The sequence below is a fragment of the Lissotriton vulgaris genome, chromosome 1_1 (genome assembly GCF_964263255.1).
Source record: "Lissotriton vulgaris chromosome 1_1, aLisVul1.2, whole genome shotgun sequence".
Classification (NCBI taxonomy): Eukaryota; Metazoa; Chordata; class Amphibia; order Caudata; family Salamandridae; genus Lissotriton; species Lissotriton vulgaris.
This window is the reverse complement of record NC_141685.1, coordinates 950,940,086-950,961,897: the sequence shown is the minus strand read 5'-3', so window position 1 is coordinate 950,961,897 and position 21,812 is coordinate 950,940,086. Positions and strand designations below refer to the sequence as shown.

Genomic DNA, 21,812 nt, shown 5'->3' with positions numbered 1-21,812 from the left:
AGCTGTATTTACTTTCAATTTGAGCAGCGGAAAGCCAGACTTTCAGACATAGCCTGTACGTTTCAAAGAACTTTTGATTGTGTAGAAACTGGGCAAGTATTAACGTTGTTAAGAGGGAAAAGTGAGTGAATCCTATTAACAAATGATCATTTCTGTTGTTGGTTTTCAAAATGTTTAAAGTCGACCCACGGGCCAAAGATTTTAATGATGATAAACTGCCTGTCTGTGGAAGTTATCTGTCCATGCTACGAACGGCTGTCACCAATTAGAATACCATGGAAGTGAATAACATACCAACTATCACCCTACTCCGTCCTACCCTGCCTTCCCTGCTCCTTTCTTCTCCTCCTACACCTCAGCCTCCCCTTTCCTCCCAAAGCCAGGCGGTAGTAGCCTAGTCTTGCCTGTCCCGCCCACAAACTGCTGTCACCACACTGCCCATGATCACACATCTTAAAGCGGACGTTTTATTAACCACAACACGCTCCGGAACTGGCTGTTCTGTACCAGCCAACCAACTGTTGGGGGTAGGCTTGCAAGGACGAGTGATTTCCACAGCCAATCAGCACTTCGTAATTCTGTTTAGCGCAATAAGATTGGCCGAAGATCACTAATGCTCCAATCCTAGGTCACTACCTCTCACTCGCATATGGCCGCTAGAATATGTTCAGCCGTGGGATTGGTTGTTACGCGACCCGGAAATGGTCATGATATAGAGGACAAATGACATTCGCTAGAAGATCAAAGGATATAAGCTGACTTCACGGACTGTATGTGTAAGTAGTAAATGATGCCGTTTACTTTAGTATAATATTCAAGTATTGGTAGAAAATAAGAATCGGAGAACTAAGTAATCCGAAATGAAAAAACAAACTTTTTTCGTTGATTGTATTTAGGAAGACTGCACGGGTAGGTGTGGGAGCAGAATAAGACTACACGTGGCTCTATGTCAACATTAGCAGGGTTGCACCTTTCCTAGAGAAACATGATCATACCGGGAATTTGTTCATGTTTTTCAAGTTCTGCAAAGCCTGGGCATAATACTTAAATAGGAATTAAAGTCAACCGTATTCTATTATAACCTGGCTTTTTTGTTTTTGTTTACCTTAACTATCAGCCAAGGGTCATTATAACAGCTCTTGAAAACATTTCATAGTGTCTTATTCTCCTGTTTACTGTTTAAATTATGTGCTGATTATGAACAAAAATAGCAGCTTTAGTTGAATTTGCGAGTTTTTATTTAGCGGTCAGTTTTAAGAATGGGAACACACATTAAGGTGGAAGATGGTTTATTAAGTTCACATGAATAACCCCTGAAGTATTACTCTCTTGGCAGCAACAGTCCCAGCTCTGTCTAACATTCCAGAATATGTAAGGCTCAGACATCACTAGGTTGCCGTGAGCAAGTATGTTACCAAGATGCAACCCATTTCCATTTCCAATAATGCAGCAATAAAAACAAAACAATGAATACAAAAGAATAAATAATAGCAATGTAAAAAAAATCAAATAACAATGGAAGTACTAGAATTTTGGCGTTAAGAATAAAACGTACAATCAATCACAAATATAATCATCAAGCCATACAGGTCTCCTCCTGACACAGGCCTCCACATCCAGTTTTCTATTACTGATTAACCTACCAGATCTTGCAACATGTTTGTTACTCCCACTGGCAGACTTACCATCAACCACCTCATCTGAATTATCACACAAACCTTTTTTGGCCCAAACCTCCTTTTCCAGAGCTTTACATAAGGTGACTCTGCGCACGTTCCATCTGACAACCACAAATTGTTGACAACTACCTGTTAGACGGACCGGGAGGGTCGGCCGAGGTTACGGGGAGAGGTCTCCAGGGAGAGCCGTCTCCAACGACTGTACAGATAAGTAACTTCCCCCCCACAGACGGACACCACACAAGGTTGAAGGTTAACGAGACTTTATATGCAATTCTTAGGTTACGATGATGGATACAAGGAGGTCTGGACTCAGGGGTCCCCTCGGTTCTAGTCTCTGGTTTAGGAAAGGGGTAGCGGGACAGTCTTAGTTACCAATGAGTACAAAATAGCTCTCAATCCTCGAGCTCGGCGTTCTAGATGATCGGGCCGTGGAGGAGCCAAGCAGGTCCCGAGATGGATGAAGGAAGGACGACGGTCCGCGGCGGAGCCTGCAGGTCCCGGTGGAAGATGACGGTTACAACGGTCCGCGGCCACGCCAGCAGATCCCGACGACGATGAAGGATGAAGGTTACGACGACTGTGGCAGCGCCAACAGGCAGGACGATGGTGCACAGGACAGAGCTATGGCAGCGCCAGTAGTCCGTCCAGGATGAGTTCCTCTTTACGTCTCTCGACTCCAAGATACAACTGCCTTCCTGCTCTGGAGCTGCCCCAGTTATAGGGCTGGTGTGCTTTGATGTCCGGACCCTCGCACTTGGAGGTCGGGAGGTCCGGGATGGGGGAGTCCAGACACCCAGCAGGGGGGTGGAGCCAGCGCCCGGGGAGGCGATGGGCGAGCGGCACTTGGTGGGGGAGAGCCATCAGCACCTCTTTCTCCCATTGACTTGCCAAGTAGTCCGCTCACCTCCTGGGTGGATGGTGGTGCCGGGATGTCTGAGGCCGGGCCAGGCCCAGGGTTGAGGTCGATCGGGGGCCAGGCGGCCTCGTGGTGGAGTGTCCAAGATGGCGCCCCAGGATGGGCGCGTGGGCCGGCAGTGGATCGGACCCACGAGGTCGACATGCTCGAGGGCAGGGGTCCCTGAGGGGACGGAGGACGTGCAATGGTGGTGTGTGGTACTTGCGTGACCGGGCTCGGGCCTGGTTGGGCCGGGGGAGAGCGGCCCTTCATGTGGCCTGTCCAACATGCGTCCCCCCCAGCTGAAGGCGGGGAGAGTTACCCATCCTCTTGGGGACTCTCCTCGTCGAGGCGGAAGAACCGGGACAGGCCATCCGCGTTGGCGTGATCTGGCCCAGGCCGGTGTTCAACTGTGAAGTCCATACCTTGTAGGGAGATGGACCAGCGTAGTAACTTTGGGTTTTCCCCCCGCATCTGCATCAGCCACTGCAGGGGTCGGTGGTCGGTCTGCACCCGAAAGTGGGTGCCGAAAAGGTAGGGCCGGAGTTTCTTGAGGGCCCATACCACAGCGAAGGCCTCCCTCTCTATGGTGCTCCAGCGTTGCTCCCGTGGTAGGAGTCTCCGGCTGATGAAGGCCACCGGTTGATCAAGGCCTTCGGTGTTCACTTGAGACAGGACTGCCCCAATGCCCTGGTCGGAGGCGTCCGTCTGGACGACGAACTCCCGGCTGTAGTCTGGGGCCTGGAGCACAGGGGCGGAACACATGGCGGCCTTTAATTGTTCAAATGCAGTTTGACACTCTGGGGTCCAGGTGACTTTCTTGGGTTGGTTCTTTGACGTGAGTTCTGTGAGGGGCCCCACTATGGTACCATAGTCTTTTACGAACCTTCGGTAGTAGCCCGTGAGGCCCAGGAAGGCTCGTACCTCGGTTTGGGTGATGGGGGGCTGCCAGGCCTGGATGGCGGCAATTTTCAGCTGTAGCGGGGCCACTAGGCCGCTTCCCACCTGGTGTCCGAGGTAGGTTACAGACCCTTGCCCAATTTGACACTTGCTGGCCTTGATCGTGAGGCCAGCTCGCTGAAGGGCTTGCAGCACTGCTCGGAGGTGGTGGAGGTGCTCGGTCCAATGGTGGCTGTATACAGCGATGTCGTCTAGGTAGGCGGCGCTGAATCCTTCGAGCCCCGCTAGGACCTGATTGACGAGCCGTTGGAATGTTGCTGGGGCATTCTTCATGCCGAAGGGCATGACCGTGAAATGGTAATGGCCATCGGGGGTGGAGAAGGCAGAACGTTCTTGCGCCCGGGGTGTGAGGCCGATCTGCCAATAGCCTGCTGTCAGGTCGAAGATGCTGAGGTAGCGGGCAGCTCCCATTCGGTCGACTAGTTCATCTGCCCGGGGGATGGGGTGCGCGTCTGTTCTGGTGACCGCATTCAAGCCCCGGTAGTCGACGCAGAACCGGAGTTCTGGTGTGGTGCCGGGGGCAGCTGCTTTGGGGACCAGTACGACAGGGCTGGCCCAGGGACTGTCTGAGGGCTCGATGACCCCGATCGTGAGCATCTTGGCTATTTCTTCCTGGATGCAGGCCCGTACCCGGTCTGGCACGCGGTAGGCTCGGTGGCGGATAGGGGGGCTGTCCCCGGTATCCACATCGTGCACACACCAGGAAGTGACACCCGGGGTGAGGGAGAACAGGCTGGCGAACTGTGATAGGAGGGCTTGACACTCCTGGCGTTGTTCTCTGGTGAGGGCCTCTGAGAGCCGGACCCCATCCACGGAGCCGTCTTGCTCTTGAGTCCGTAGGAGGTCAGGGAGAGGCTCGGAGTCTTCTTCAACCCCAGTGTCTGTGGCCATCAGGAGGCTGAGCTCTGTTCGCACAAAGTGGGGCTTTAGTCTGTTAGCGTGGAGGACCCGGAGAGGGTTCCGGGAGGATTCCATGTCGATGAGATAAGTGGCAGGACCCTTGCGCTCTATTACTTTGAAGGGCCCCGTCCATTTGTCTTGCAGGGCGCATGGCTCAGTGGGGGACATCACCCATACCTGTTGGCCAGGTTCGAATTCAATGGATGAGGCGTTCTGGTCATACCATTTTTTCATGTCCTCTTGACTGGCCTCTAGGTTGGCCTTCGCTAGTTCTCTGAACCGCCGGGTCTGGTTGCGGAGGGTGAGGAGGTACCGGAAGACATCTGGAGGGTTCTTTAGCGGAGGCATCTCCCAGCCTTCTTTGACGAGACTGAGCGGCCCTCGCACTGGGTGTCCATATAGCAGTTCAAATGGGCTGAAGCCCAGGGATTTCTGGGGGACTTCTCGATACGCGAAGAGGAGGCACGGCAGCAGCACATCCCACTGGCGGCGGAGGGGCTCTTCCAACCCCCCGATCATTCCCTTTAGCGTGCGGTTGAACCGCTCAACGAGTCCGTTCCCTTGAGGGTGATAGGGGGTCGTGAATCTGTAGGTGACCCCGCACTGTTGCCAGAGGGACTTCATATATTTGGAAATAAAGTTCGTGCCTCTGTCGCTGACGACTTCTCGGGGGAAGCCCACACGGGAGAAGATCCCCATCAGGGCCCGGCCGACCACCGGGGCTGTCACAGTTCGCAGAGGAACAGCCTCAGGGTAGCGGGTGGCGTGGTCCACTAGCACCAGGATGAATCGATGGCCTTGTTTTGTGCGTGGGTCCAAGGGCCCCACAATGTCTATTCCGACTCTCTCAAACGGGGTAGTGACCACGGGAAAAGGTTGCAGGGGAGCCTTTAGTTTGCGGCCGCTCTTCCCACTGGCTTGGCACGTGGGGCAAGATCGGCAATGCTGGTGCACATCGTTTCTCATTTTGGGCCAGAAGAAGTGGGTCACTAGGCGACTGTAGGTTTTATCTTGTCCCAGATGTCCTGCCAGGGGGACATCGTGGGCCAGGTTTAACAGGAAGTCTCTGAAACGGAGGGGTACCACTAGTACTCGGTTGCTTCCCAGCTCGGCGATTCTCTGCTCGCTGTACAGCAGATCATTGTCCCAGTAGACCCAATGAGTTCCGGGGGTATCCCCTGCGCTTTGGGCGAGCGCTTGCTGGCGGAGTCCCTCGAGGGAGGGACAGGTCTTCTGTTCTTTGCGAAATTGTTCTTGCGTGGGCCCCCCTTCTTGAGGCCACTGGTCGAGGTTAGCGAGGTCGGTAGATTGAGCTGGTTCGGCGGGAATGTTACGGTCGGTGTTTTCGGCCGGGGCGACCGGAGGCGGTGGCGCCGGCCATTCGGGTTCTTCTGGCTGGTGGTTGGCACGGGTGGCCATGGAACGGGTGGTGACGCACGCCCAGTCTGGGACGCCCAACATCCCCAGGTGTTCCTTTCGCTCCACGGCGGCCCACGGAGAGCTTTCCAGGTCATTGCCCAGGAGGCAGTCTACGGGGGCATCGTCTCGGACCGTCACTTTCAACATGCCGGAGACCCCCCCCCATTCGAAGGGGACGCAGGCCATCCGACACAGACTCTCTGAGTTATCGGCTGATCGTACAGGGCAGAGAATGTTCGGTAGATACTGTTCTGGGGCCACCAGGTGACAGCGGACGGCTGTTACACTGGCCCCGGTGTCACGAAGGGCTTCGGCCTGGTGTCCATTGATGCTCACCCATTGGCTGTACTTCTGGGTGTTAGCGGGTAGGGGGACCCGCGGGACCATGTCTTTCCCCCCTAAGCAGGCTAGAGTCATGGCGGCTGGCTCCCACTCTTGATGCTCTTGTTCGTACTCTTCCTGTTCCTCGGAGATCTGTTCTTCCCCTAGGGCTGCAGCGGCCACTTGGCGGGGTCTTGGGCTCTGGTACTGCGGGCAGTTTGGGTCGTTCGCATAGTGGCCGACTCGTTGACATCGGTGACACGTGACATTGGCTCTGTACCCCGGTCGCGCTGGGGTGCTGCCCCGGTTGGCCGGGGGGGTGGTGTTGGTAGCGGGGGCGACCGGGGCGTTGTCTCTTCCTCGCCCTTGGCCCCCTCCTCCTCCTCTGGGTCGGTGCTGACCATTGTTGTTCCGGTTCTGTTCGTAGGACCCATTCCGGCCCACTCTGGTGATCTCCCACCGGTCAGCTTCGGCTGCGAGCTGCCGGGGATCCGTTAACTTGCTGTCGAGGAGGTGTTGGCGGAGTTCAATGAAGCAATTGTTCGACAGATGCTCCCATACCATCAGGTTAAATAGTTGCTCGTAGGTCGTGACGTTGCTTCCTCGGATCCAGCCCTCGAAGGCTCGGCTAAAGTATGTTACATAGTCCACCCAAGTTGTACCCGGGATGCGGGTGCAGTCTCGGAACCTCTGACGGTACATCTCGGGTGTGAGACCATAGCGGGTGAGGAGGGCCGCTTTCATATGGTCGTAGGAGGTCATCTGGTGGTCCGGGAGCTGTAGTAGGGTGTCGCGGCCCTCATTGAGGAATCTTCCCCAGAGACCGGCTCCCCAGTCGCTTCTATCGATCCGGTGTGCAGTCATAGCGATTTCATAGGCTTTAAACCATTGCTGGATGTCGTCCTCTCTGAAGTATTCTCGGACAACATCCTTGGGGATGTGTACCTTTTTGTCTGTGGCCCCTGGGGTGGGGGGTCGCTCGGGCACCCCTGCTTCTTTATTCTGCTTGCGTAGGTTGATCTCGGCTAGGTTCCGTTCGTGTTCGTACGCTAGTTTTTTTTCCTCGAGCTCCCTTTGTCTCTGTTTCTCCTCTCTTTCTTCTCGGAGACGCAGGTGCTCTAAGTTGATTTTTTGTTCGGCCAACTTAAGTTCAACGTCCATTTTGAGTCGGGCCATTTCTAGTTCGTGTAGTCGGGTCCTTTCTCTTTCCTGGATCTCGTCTTGCGAGAGACCCGTTCTTTGCTCTTCCGGGGCCGTGGTCGTTTTTTCTACGGTGCTTTGATCAGGGGTTCCGGCAGCCCCGGTTTCTGCCCAAGATTCTAGGGCATGCTTAAAATCGTCCTTGGTACTCAGTCCGGTGGTAGCGATACCCAGTTCGATGCAGAATTGTTTAAGTTCACGATGGTTGTACTCCCCCAATTTCTCCATTTGGAATTTCTCGGTTGATCCGCTCTCTTTCGTGGTCATTGTGACTCCGTCGTGGGGTGAGCTACTCTCTGTACGTTTATGCGGTGATTCGGATCGCGCCGCTGGCCACCAATGTTAGACGGACCGGGAGGGTCGGCCGAGGTTACGGGGAGAGGTCTCCAGGGAGAGCCGTCTCCAACGACTGTACAGATAAGTAACTTCCCCCCCACAGACGGACACCACACAAGGTTGAAGGTTAACGAGACTTTATATGCAATTCTTAGGTTACGATGATGGATACAAGGAGGTCTGGACTCAGGGGTCCCCTCGGTTCTAGTCTCTGGTTTAGGAAAGGGGTAGCGGGACAGTCTTAGTTACCAATGAGTACAAAATAGCTCTCAATCCTCGAGCTCGGCGTTCTAGATGATCGGGCCGTGGAGGAGCCAAGCAGGTCCCGAGATGGATGAAGGAAGGACGACGGTCCGCGGCGGAGCCTGCAGGTCCCGGTGGAAGATGACGGTTACAACGGTCCGCGGCCACGCCAGCAGATCCCGACGACGATGAAGGATGAAGGTTACGACGACTGTGGCAGCGCCAACAGGCAGGACGATGGTGCACAGGACAGAGCTATGGCAGCGCCAGTAGTCCGTCCAGGATGAGTTCCTCTTTACGTCTCTCGACTCCAAGATACAACTGCCTTCCTGCTCTGGAGCTGCCCCAGTTATAGGGCTGGTGTGCTTTGATGTCCGGACCCTCGCACTTGGAGGTCGGGAGGTCCGGGATGGGGGAGTCCAGACACCCAGCAGGGGGGTGGAGCCAGCGCCCGGGGAGGCGATGGGCGAGGGGCACTTGGTGGGGGAGAGCCATCAGCACCTCTTTCTCCCATTGACTTGCCAAGTAGTCCGCTCACCTCCTGGGTGGATGGTGGTGCCGGGATGTCTGAGGCCGGGCCAGGCCCAGGGTTGAGGTCGATCGGGGGCCAGGCGGCCTCGTGGTGGAGTGTCCAAGATGGCGCCCCAGGATGGGCGCGTGGGCCGGCAGTGGATCGGACCCACGAGGTCGACATGCTCGAGGGCAGGGGTCCCTGAGGGGACGGAGGACGTGCAATGGTGGTGTGTGGTACTTGCGTGACCGGGCTCGGGCCTGGTTGGGCCGGGGGAGAGCGGCCCTTCATGTGGCCTGTCCAACACTACCTTAGTTGCACATAGGCACAGATCATTTCAACATTTTCGAAGTGCCCAAACTATATGTTCTAACCCAATCACCCACACCAAATATTATTTTGCTCTTTATCTTATCATTGTGTCTGTCCACATACTTAGCTTGACTTTTTTTATGTCTCACGACCTATCAATGCGCGCAAGCGCATTGAGCGGAGCGAGAATTCATGTCTCGAAAATCCTCGTGAAACCAAGGGCTTCTTGCGCTGCGGTTTTCATTGAGTTCACGTGAATCACGTGACCAAACAAGCACGCGTATTCACGCCGCACAGCACATCAAAGGACTTCTCCTCCCCTAATTATTCATGGCCGGCCGCAGGCCGGCCGTACTTTCAGTTTCCCGGCCGCTCTGAATTTATCAGGTACGTGTTGGTTTTTTTTTTCACTTTGTCTCCGTGCGTGCGTTCCCCCACCACTCGTGTTGTTCTCTCCCTTGTTATTTGACACCCTCTCTAGTTGCATAGCCCATCGTTGGTTACCACACCCCCGTTCCCCTCTCCCCTTTCATTTTAAATGTCTAACCTTCAATCCGGTACTTTACCCCTTCGATGTAACTGACCCCCTCCCCACCCCCCTTCTGTAACCCCCTTCCTGCCCGCTTCGAATCAGGCGCCGCTCTTAAACCTCAACTCCCCCCACCCCCTACCATGAAATCGATTGCGTTTATGCCGGCAGACTCCTCCCCTCTGCTTAACTCGGTTTTAAATACAAATCCAGCTTGTTAAGTATGGCAGCAATGGGGCAGAGCGCCAAGCACAAAAACCGAGAGCCTCTTGCCATATTTTCTCCTTTGTGCGGACAGTGGTTTACAAACTGTGACATTGCTCTGCTTCCCCGAGTAGCAGTTTGTTTATGACATGCAGCTCTCCTTGCTCTAATCAAGGAATGCGCTGTACTTCGCACTACACATTCAGACTGATTTACATTTATTCAAGGCGACTGCGCGCCTTTCTTTCGTTTTGCCCGGTGCAGCATTCCTACAAGCGGAAAAGTAAAATGTCTGCCTTCTGTCCCACATTTCCAACTTGATGTACTTTAATTAGCACTGTCCGAGTTAATATGCATTCCAGGATTAAAGGCTTGACCAAGCACGGCAACCCATGCTTTATATCTTTAAGCATGGGGGCCGCACGCATTTGTTTTGTTCTGCATGACGTGATACTCCTGGCACTTGCCTTTGCTCCGTTTCCCCAAGTAGCAGCTACAGTTTGTGTATGACATGTAGCACTCATTGCTCTAATCAATGAATATGCTGTACTTCACACTACGCATTCAGACCCATTCATCGTCGCCATGGTTAATCTTTAATCAAGGCGACCGCCCGACTTTGTTTCGTATTGCACAGCCTGCATTCCTACGCTTTAAAATCCGGATGACCCGCTCTCTGCCCGGGCATCTAGAACAAATTAGTTTCAACCCCCTGCCACCCCTCCCCCCAATGAATTGGACACCTAGGATAGCTTTAAGAACCCCACCACCCCCTCTCCTTAGCACAACGGAGTTCCAAAAACATCTATGAATGCAAGACTTTCCATTACCAACTCAGCCTCCAACCCCCAGTAGCATCTCTGTTCTCAGTAATCCCTGCTTCCGATCTTATTCCTGCTCTTGTTTTTATTGTAATACTGCTCTCTGCCATCAGTGAGGCTCGTCGTCGTAACTTGCCAGTGTATGCAAAAGAAAGAGAAACCTATAAACCATAAATACTGTTCTTTTTATGGAGAATGCCCCAAATGTTTCATTTGTCAAGTGCGGCCATGCTGTTCTGTTTGGTTGTTATATGATTGCCTTATAAAATTGTTTTGCAACCCATAGCAGAAGAGCACGGTACATCATGTGAACCGTAAAGCAGATACCATAGATTAAGTCACATCCTGGTGCAGTAAACACCACCATATTGCAGTTTAAAATAGTACAACAGAGTTTAGCACAGTCTGCACCAGCCAGGTGCAGCTGCGTACATCACATCATAGCACAGGACAATATAAGCCAGCACAGCACATTGCAATGCTGCATAGTACAGAACTGTTTAGCCCAGCATGGGACAACAAGGTACAGCACCAATACCACATAGTTTAATATCCATATAATTACATTGCACACCATGCCACATAATTTCCACACAAATACACTACACACCACACGATTGCGCAACTACCAAATCCAATTCAACCCACGTAGTTCCACTCCAAACCAAAACACATAGATGAATGACAGTCATTTACAATCCCAATAGCTCTAACTCCCGCAAAGGCAGTGCAAATGCAGTGCAAATGCTTGATAATAACATGAGACAACTGTTCATGTCTTGGGTTGTTGGCAAGAAGTGGTGGTGGCTTCACACAGATTTTTGTGGCTTAATGATACTGAACAGACATTTATCCTTCCTCAGGAAGGGTAACAGATCTACTCATGTATAGTTCAGCTTAGAAATCTAGATCCTTGTCTGATATGCTGTGTGTTGAGAGAGTGTGTATTTAACATCCACATGGTATCAAAACTCTGATTGCTAGGACCAGTGGGATTCATTTTGAATAGCCTCTAGTTTAATCAGACACAAAATGGAGAATGGGATACAACTTTCACAGACAGTGGAAGTGTATTGCCTGCATTCCTGGTGCTGAAAATAGAAGATCAAGATACTGAAGTGTTCAAGGTTTGAGACAGGACTATCTTTAGATAGACATTCTGTGAGGAATTCTTAGCAGGGGAACCCTGATCAGACGTCCTGAACACCGCCATTTCATTAACGGTAGGAAGAGGGTGTGAGTCAGAGGTTTCTGTTGTGAAATGTGAGGAAGTTTCACGGCAGGGTCTGCTCCTTTATCTTTGCCCGATTGCTACTTCAGGAAGGCTGATGACAGACAGGTCTTTTCAGTTTAATGCATGACATAACAACACATGCCTTTTGCACGCATATGTAAGGTAAGTAAAACATATATACATATATGTAGTTGTAGGTTAATATTTTCTTTTTTGACGGGGTTCCCCCAATTATCTTTTTTTTCATTTACTCCCAACCTCCTCTTACCACTACCTGCCCCTAAAACATGAAGTTCCCCATACCTCCATTTTTCCACTACCTAATCCTGAACCTTAAAATTACCCTCGCCTCTCTTTACCACTGCCCACTCCTAAACCGTTCAATTACCCTTACCTTCCTTTACCACTGCCCACCCCATAGCCCTAAAATGACCCTTACCTCCCTTTACTTTTACCAATCCCTAAACCTTAACAAGCACTGGCGTTGCCAATAGGTCTCGCAGTAGGAAAGTTGGAGCTATTATAATTGCAAATAACAATGCCTTTTATTTTTGTTTTCATTTTAAAAACATAAAGGGCTTTGTCATTTACAAAACCAATAGCTCCAACTTTTCTACTGCGAGACCTATTGGCAACGCCAGTGCTTGTTTTTTTTTACTCTTTGTACCAGACAATCCTTGTCTATAGAATGAGTATGACCCTTGAACATCCATGTGGGAGACACTTTGGTACCAGGCTGTCCACCCTTCAAAAGCATGAACAGAGTTTCTAAAGTGACAGAATGTAGAGTGGTGCGGTAGCGCCAAAGCATTTCCATAACAGCATCCTTGCAGTTGCACCCATTACTATCATTCAGTTGCACGCACTCCTTCAGGATGCGGTCGGACCATTCTCCCTAGGATTACAAACCACAGTGGTATGATGTATAACTCCCATCTTAGACAGATAATTTCTTAACTCTTCAGCTACAAATTGAGGACCATTGTCCGTAATTAATGTACTGGGACATCCTTCTCTGTGGAAAATGGTGTCACAAAATTCAATTATATTAGAGGCCGTAACTTCACTTGAAAATGCCACCTCAAGGCCATTAGGAATAATAATCGATCCTGACTTTTGCAAATTTATTAGCAATGCCTTTAGCAGAAAAGGGACCACAAATATCCATGGCTACCATTTACCAAGGTCTGCTAGGAAATTCAGTGGATGTAATGGTGGATTCTTTAACACGATGGGACTTATCACTGCACATGCAATCATTGCATCGCCGTACACATTCTTCAACCTGCTTGTCCATACCTGGCTCCCAGAGAGTCATTCTCACTCTCCTTTTCATACTAGACATCCCACTGTGTCCTTCATGTAACAATTTTAACAATCTAGAACACAAACCCTTAGGTACAACTAATTTCTCACCCCTCCTCAACAGACAACTCATCCCAAACAGTCCAAAACTCACCAAATTTCTTTTTCAACATCATATTAGGTAAGGAGGGACAAGATAATTCCTTCAACAAGTCCGATGTAGTGTCATCCTCCCTCATGGCAGATTTCCATTCATCTACAGAAATGGCTCCCATGCATGCTTCAGAAATATCTGCAACCACACATTCCTCCTTGACCTCATCTTCATCCATGCATTGCAATGTCAATCGAGACAAGCAATCAGCATTGATATTGCAGATGCCCGGGACATAGTTCAATGTAAAGTCAAATCCTTGTAGTCTAAATAACCACTTGGCAATTCTAGGGGTGGCTTTCCCTGCCCCCTTGGTGGTGAATACATCTATTAAAGGTCTATGGTCTGACCTAACTTCAAAGTGAGTGCCCCACACATAAGTCTTGAAGTGGTCAGTCTTCTACCAGCATGCTAAAGCTTCCTTCTCTATCACAGAGTATGTGGGTTCAGCTCCCTTGAGAGTTCGAGAGGCAAACGCAAAAACTCGCTCGTGCCCCAAATGCCTTTGCATTAGAATAGCACCTAACCGGTATGCACTTGCATCAACTGCTACAATCGTCTGATCATTTGGGCCGAAAGGTTTAAGTGCAATGGCCTTCACAATTTGTTTCCTAATATCTTCAAAGGCACTTTGACATTCTTCACTTCATACAAATTTGTTACCTTTTTTCATTAAAATTCTTAAAATGTGCACCTTGTCCGTGTGTTGGACAAATTTAGCATAAAATTCTGCCAGAACCAGGAATGATCGTAACTGTTCTTTGTCTTTTGGAGGGGGTGCATCGGCAATGGCATCTAATAATTTTCTTTTGGGTTTTATACCAGTCTTGGATAAAGTGTGACGTAAGTAATCTATCTGCTCTGCACTGAACTTACACTTGTGCATACCCACTGTTAAACCAACGTGCTGTAATGTGCTCAATGTTTCATTAAAGAGACCTGCAAAGACATCTTAGAAAAACTCAAAGGAAGCTACAATCGGCAAATCGTGGTCCAAGCCAATGGGCCAGTTTTAGGGCTCAAAGAAAAGAAAATAAAAACATGATCTGGGAATATAAAAGATCAACAAATGACAGCTTTTGGTTAAAACTAATCTACAGCTCAAAACTACAGAATTCTAATATATTCTGGCAAACAATAAACCAACTAACAAGACCTTGTAACATCCTGAGTTCTAATGTGCAGGAATCGGAGTGGGCAGCATTTCTGGCATCTAAATTTTCGGACACTCCGGAAAAAACACAAAGTAGTGACCCATGCACTAAAAGTCAAAATAAACTGTGTCATGTAGAAGAAAAAGAGGGTAAAACGTTGTTTAGAGACCATAGTCATTTAATAAGCACGGCCCCTAAGAATAATCCATATACGGCGGAAGAAATAATTAAAAGAATCAAAAAAGGAAAAACAAGTGGGGCGCCAGGCCCGAATGGCATTCCACAAGCGGCGTATAATTATGCTCCGGAATTCTGGGGACCTTGCCTGGTGGAACTGTTCTCAGACATACAGAACATGAACCAAGTACCAGAGAGTTGGAAAGGATCAATATTTACGCCGATTTATAAAGGTGGGGACAGATCCGTAGCAAACAACTATCGTTTGATAGCGTTGCAGGACATCGAGGCAAAATACTTTTGCTTCTCTACTCTTGGATGATTTGGTCGCATGGTCTAGTGAGAAAGAACTGATTTCCCCTAAATCAAACGGGGTTCAGGAAAGGGATCGGAACAACAGTAAATATCCTATCCATAACTATGATCGCGGAGAAGTGCATGAGTAGAAAACAGGATCTGAACATGTGTTTTCTAGATCTTCAGGCGGCCTTCGACAGTGTGGATCGTAATCTGCTGTGGGCGAAATTGAGATCATGGGCAAATACCGAGTGTATCCTAAAGGGTTTACTGCTATTTTATTCTGATACTTGGTCGCAAGTAAAAATTGGTGATGGATCACGACTGTCGAGAAAAGTTCCCACAACCATCGGCCTCAAACAGGGGTGTGTTCTTGCGCCACACTTATTTAACCTTTTTATCTCAGATCTCTCTGCGAAATTGAACCACTGCAATGCCCACCCACCAAAACTTGGCGATTTACAGCTCACGCATTTGGCTTATGCAGACGACATTGTCCTCCTGAGCCTAACAAAGGTGGGGCTAACCAGATTAGTAACTGAACTGTCGGACTTCTTGATGGCAAACAAGTTGTCATTGAACATTTCAAAAACTAAAACCATGTTGATCACTAACTGCCGTGGATTGCATCATGATATAAGGTTAAAAGGTAAACCTCTAGAGAGAGTCTCGGTTTACAAATATTTGGGATTTTATATAGATGACAAACTTAACCTAAAAGAACAGAAGAACTATGTGACACAAAGAGCGGGTGCTCTGATATTTGGACTAAGTACCTTGGCAAAAAAATTGGAAGGGCCATCACTCAAACCCCTTCTAACCGTAATGGCAAATAAAATCCTCCCAACCCTGACCTATGCAAGTGTGGCAATGCACGGAAAGGACGCCGACCTACTAAACATCCTGATAACTAAAATATACAAAAAAGTATTACGTCTCCCACGCACGACATCACCAGCGCAATTGCGACTTGAATTCGGACTAAAAAACGAAATACCGGGGAGACAATACTCTTATATTAAGGTCTGGTATCGGATCAAGCAAAAAGCAAGTAATAACAATCTGAATACCTACCTATGGCAAGAGTTTAAATCCCAAAAGAATTCCAAAGCAAATCAATTTCTCATGCAAGCTTTGGAGACAACCTGCTCAAAAACCCTATGGGATAATAATCTGTCATTTGTTGTTCTAAAACAGACCCTAAATAAAGTGGCCAAACTTCATTCGTTAATCTTGGACAAAGAAATGTTCTCCCACCGTTCGCTCTCATGGGCTGTGATAAATGGCTATAAGACATTGACAGCTGCACAATACCTGGAAACAACCTACTCTATTTTTATTAAGAAAAAGCTGATGGCGTTGAGACTTGGTGACTTTCCCACACGAGCAAATGCACCTGCCTGGAAATTGCTTGATGACGTTTCTTGTCGACTGTGTGGTAGTCCTAAAGAGGACCTAATACACATAATTTGTCACTGTAAGATGCTATCCAAGGAACGGTCACACCTAAAGGAAAGTTATCGGTCCATGAAACTACGAACATGTAGATCAGCCATTATTGGAAGCCTGGATACTACTGCTCCAAGAATACACTGCAAGCTGGTGAAGTTCTTGCAGGCATTTGAGAAACGTATAAAAACAATATGAACAATTAATGCTTTGAATTTTTTAACATTGTAACATTTTTAGCGACAAATTTATAAATTTTATATCTGTGTGTGACATTCATCAAATTGTTATGGTTTTAATTAACTAAACAATAAAGTTTAAATTTCACAAAAAAAATTTCATTAAAACATTTGTCATGTTCCTCACGGTTTGAACCTCGCACTAGTACATCATCCTGAAATACTAAGACTTTGGATATATCCTTCAAAATTTTACACATTACTCTCTGAAACACTGCAGAAGCAGACGCCAAACCAAAAGGGATTCGTACAAAACGAAAAGCACCCTCTGGTGTTATAGAAGAAGTGAGGTGCCTGACCTAAGAAGTGAGGTGCCTGGCCTAAGGGTGTGTCCGATCCATCAAAAGTCCAGCATTGTTTGTCGGAAGTATTTCGGTGGCTTGCACAAGTCCAACTTAAGTGCAACGAAGACAAGTCCGAGGTCCTGTTCTTTGGCTCTTTCCCTGACAACTTCAAGGACCAGATTTGGCCCCCGGACCTGCCCTGCCCTAGTGCGATGGGAGGCCCAGCTAAGAACTTGGGGGTCTGGTTCGGTCAGGACCTGAAGTTCTCGGACCATATTAAAAAATTGACCGGCATCTGCTTTGGTACCTTGCGAGCCTTGAGAAGATTTTTTCCTCTTCTTCCCAGGGCAGCCAAGGAGACTGTTCTTCGAGCCCTGATTTTGTCTCGGCTCGATTATGCTAATGCCTTATTTAGTGGCTTACCTGCGTACATGGTTCATAGTCTTCAGGTGATACAAAACGCTGCAGTACGTCTGCTTTTCTCTCTTCCCAGGAGGTCGAGCGTGCGGAGCCACTTACGAAGTCTGCATTGGCTCCCAGTGCCACACCGAATCTTGTTTAAAATTCTTGTGTTGGCATTCAGAGCAGCTCATGGCCAGGGACCGACGTGTTTGCAGAAACGGTTCTCATTTTATACTCCCAACCGTGCCCTACGATCGGCCAACCAATGCCAATTGGCCATTCCCAAATACAAATACACCCGATTGGGTGGTCAATCTATTTCATTTAAGGCAGCTTCTGCTTGGAATGCCCTACCCCTGTTCCTTAGAGCCTCTCCGACCATTACTGTTTTTAAGAAAGAACTTAAGACTTATCTGTTTAATGTTCCACTCTAACAGATCTGTTCTTGATCTACCACTCTTGCTGTTAAATCACTCACCGCGCCAGGATACCCCGTGGTAATAGAGCGCGCTATAAAAGTTTTAATAATAATAATAATAATAATAATGTAGGTTGCTATCGAATCGGATGGTAGGCGCTAGATAAATCGGTCAAGGAAAAATATTCTGCATCAATTGCAAATAAGACCAAATTCGTTGATCTGTAGAAGAGGATATTGGTCAACTAAAATGGTACGGTTGAGATCTCTTAAATCAATGCACATGCGCAAATTTCCGTCCGGTTTGCGTGCCAAAACTATAGGACTAAGCCATTAAGACGGGTCAATTGTTTCAATAATTTGTGCATCACACAGTCTTTGTAATTCTTTCTTCAATTGTAATTCAGCGCAAAAGGGACATTCCTGGCTTTATGCACACAAGGTACACTGTTAGTTTTTAATACAATACGATGTTCAAATTGGTTTAAACAACCAAGCTCTTCCTTGAACAGTTTTGGAAACTTGGCTCTTCATCTATTCTTCTCAGTGTCTTTAGTCACTAACACCTGTTGGGGGTGAATAGGGGCTAGCACTATGCCTAGCATGTTCTATTCACCCCATCCCAGGAAAGATCTCCGTTTTTCCACCACATAGACTTTGCAAGTCGTTTTTTTGTCTTTATATGTTAATTTACACTTTAAAAAAACAAACAATGTCAACTTAACGCCACAATACCAAACTGGTTGAACATTAGGTGTGTCCAATTTGTGTTTGCCACTCTTTTCTCAAATATCCTTATTGATTATAGTGTATGGTGATCAGGAATCCGCCCACACTGAAACTTTGATGTCATTAAAACCTAGTGTACACTTAGGTGGAATGTAACCTTCCTGAATTTCATTAATAGTGTCAACATGGATCACTAATATCTCAACTTCATCTGATGATTCATTGCTGTATTCATTGCTGTATTCATTGCTGTATTCAGTGATAACATGAACTGATGGTTTCCAACTGTTAGGATTACCAGCTTTGCACATGCGTGCAAGATGGCCCACCTTCTTACATTTGTAACACCTTTCTTTGAGTGCAAAACACTTGTCATAATCAGCTGTATGTTTTGTACTGCCGCACTTAAAACAAAAATGTGTGCGCTTGGAGTAATTTTTGACATTAGTATCACCTTTTGACAATAGTATCACCTTTTTTAATATTTACTGCACAAACATTGGTATTTTCTGCCTTAGTACCCTTATCAGAACTTTGTTCAGATTTCAATTCTTCAAGATATCTGGAGGTATTTTCTATGCACCTGGCTAGTTCAATGGTTTTATGTAATGAAGGATCTTTTAACTCTAGCAGCCTTTCTTGGATTTTAACACTATTTGGTCTGTTGATAAATTGGTCCCTGATTATTTCTTCATTTAGTTCCTTAAATCTGCATGTAGATGCGAGCGTTCTAAGTACTGAAATATATTGTTCAACGGATTCACCAGTGTTTTGTGTCCTGGAGAAAAATTTGTGTCTCTCAACTACTATACTGTCCTTTTTACCAAAGATTTCCTCCAGGTGCCCCCAATCCCTAAATTATGTTTTAGTAAAGCAACCTTACGGAAAGCCACAGATTCCTTCCCACCTATAGCTTCTAAATAAGTCTCAAAAGACTCCAACCAATCCTCCCAAGGTATAATGGGTTCATCTGGATTTTGCAGGAATGTAGGTGGAGCTGTAATGGTAGATCCATTTTTAGGTCTCGGCTAAAAGACGCGCGTAAGCGCGTCTCCGCCGAGATCTTATGTCAGCGAGTAGCAGTCCCAGGAGACACTCCTGGCCGCGCGCAGGCGATTCTAAACTGGCACGCGCATTAGCACGAGCGCTGCGCGAGGCTCCCACACAACACACGCATACATAGAAACAGAAGCGCTCACGCACGCACATACATACAGGACCCCCCACTCATACACAAACACACACACACACACACACACACACATACACACACACACACACACACACACACACACACACGCGCGCGCGCGCACCGGCCCCCCCTCTCCCCTTTAACTTACTGCTCCGCACCGGCAGGGAGAGTTGACGCTGCGGCTCCTATCCCGGGACTCCCTCTTGGTCAAGGGAGCCCCGCAACACGCGTGCAACGTCCTGTTGTCGGCCCCGGGGGCTCTCCACGCTCGCAGGAGCCCCGGGCCGCTCCACGCATTTCCTCCGCCTGCCTCCTCTTCCGGTCCGGACGCGGCTCCGCCCCCGTCACAGGCGACCTTGCCTGACTTCCGGTGCGGCCGCGGCGGAATTCCGGGGGCAGTAAGTTATTGTATATTTGGCTGCTAAATGAAAGCGTGTCCATCTGCCACTGACATTTAAATTTACTAAAAATATGTGAATATGCCCTAAATCCAAATGTAAATTTAATTTAGCTAAAAACGGTTATTATTTTAAGTGAAATTAATGTTTTCATGTAAATCAAAACCCATGCTGAACAGTTTGTTTCGGCATTACTGTTTGCATGTCATATTTTTATCTTTTTGAAGGAAATGTACTACTTTTGAGTAGAGAAGTAGTCTAAAGCGTGATTTAACACATGCTGCTCGAAATGTGAACTTGGCGTGGTACAGACAGCTTCAGTGTGTTTCCTTGTTTTCTCTGTTTTGACATTATGCACTAGTTCTAGCTGTGGAAGGAAGCTGTAGTGAGTGCAGAGTAGTGAGTGCAGAGTAGTGAGTGCAGAGTAGTGAGTGCAGAGTAGTGAGTGCAGAGTAGTGAGTGCAGAGTAGTGAGTGCAGAGTAGTGAGTGCAGAGTAGTGAGTGCAGAGTAGTGAGTGCAGAGTAGTGAGTGCAGAGTAGTGAGTGCAGAGTAGTGAGTGCAGAGTAGTGAGTGCAGAGTAGTGAGTGCAGAGTAGTGAGTGCAGAGTAGTGAGTGCAGAGTAGTGAGTGCAGAGTGCAGAGTAGTGAGTGCAGAGTAGTGAGTGCAGAGTAGTGAGTGCAGAGTAGTGAGTGCAGAGTAGTGAGTGCAGAGTAGTGAGTGCAGAGTAGTGAGTGCAGAGTAGTGAGTGCAGAGTAGTGAGTGCAGAGTGCAGAGTAGTGAGTGCAGAGTGCAGAGTAGTGAGTGCAGAGTAGTGAGTGCAGAGTAGTGAGTGCAGAGTAGTGAGTGCAGAGTAGTGAGTGCAGAGTAGTGAGTGCAGAGTAGTGAGTGCAGAGTAGTGAGTGCAGAGTAGTGAGTGCAGAGTAGTGAGTGCAGAGTAGTGAGTGCAGAGTAGTGAGTGCAGAGTAGTGAGTGCAGAGTGCAGAGTAGTGCGTGCAGAGTGCAGAGTGCAGAGTAGTGCGTGCAGAGTAGTGCGTGCAGAGTAGTGCGTGCAGAGTAGTGCGTGCAGAGTAGTGCGTGCAGAGTAGTGCGTGCAGAGTAGTGCGTGCAGAGTAGTGCGTGCAGAGTAGTGCGTGCAGAGTAGTGAGTGCAGAGTGCAGAGTAGTGCGTGCAGAGTGCAGAGTGCAGAGTGCAGAGTAGTGCGTGCAGAGTGCAGAGTGCAGAGTGCAGAGTAGTGCGTGCAGAGTGCAGAGTAGTGCGTGCAGAGTGCAGAGTAGTGCGTGCAGAGTAGTGCGTGCAGAGTAGTGCGTGCAGAGTAGTGCGTGCAGAGTAGTGCGTGCAGAGTAGTGCGTGCAGAGTAGTGAGTGCAGAGTAGTGAGTGCAGAGTGCAGAGTAGTGCGTGCAGAGTGCAGAGTAGTGCGTGCAGAGTGCAGAGTGCAGAGTAGTGCGTGCAGAGTGCAGAGTAGTGCGTGCAGAGTGCAGAGTAGTGCGTGCAGAGTGCAGAGTAGTGCGTGCAGAGTGCAGAGTAGTGCGTGCAGAGTAGTGCGTGCAGAGTGCAGAGTGCAGAGTAGTGCGTGCAGAGTGCAGAGTAGTGCGTGCAGAGTGCAGAGTAGTGCGTGCAGAGTGCAGAGTAGTGCGTGCAGAGTGCAGAGTAGTGCGTGCAGAGTGCAGAGTAGTGCGTGCAGAGTGCAGAGTAGTGCGTGCAGAGTGCAGAGTAGTGAGTGCAGAGTGCAGAGTAGTGCGTGCAGAGTGCAGAGTGCAGAGTAGTGCGTGCAGAGTGCAGAGTGCAGAGTAGTGCGTGCAGAGTGCAGAGTAGTGCGTGCAGAGTGCAGAGTAGTGCGTGCAGAGTGCAGAGTAGTGCGTGCAGAGTGCAGAGTAGTGCGTGCAGAGTGCAGAGTAGTGCGTGCAGAGTGCAGAGTAGTGCGTGCAGAGTGCAGAGTGCAGAGTAGTGCGTGCAGAGTGCAGAGTAGTGCGTGCAGAGTGCAGAGTGCAGAGTAGTGCGTGCAGAGTGCAGAGTAGTGCGTGCAGAGTGCAGAGTGCAGAGTAGTG

General features: G+C 48.8%; 1 protein-coding gene across 2 annotated transcripts in view; it reads left to right on the top strand.

The window, feature by feature from the left end:
- Positions 1-642: 642 nt before the first annotated feature.
- The window catches only part of COX14 (cytochrome c oxidase assembly factor COX14), a 63,645-nt gene continuing 42,475 nt past the window's right edge, over positions 643-21,812 (top strand). Inside the window, exon 1 of one of the 2 annotated variants that reach the window (XM_086959376.1) lies at positions 643-776. The gene's annotated coding sequence lies outside the window, so the exon portion shown is untranslated. The remainder of the gene's footprint in view (positions 777-21,812) is intronic. The other variant, XM_086959386.1, reaches the window with a different exon arrangement.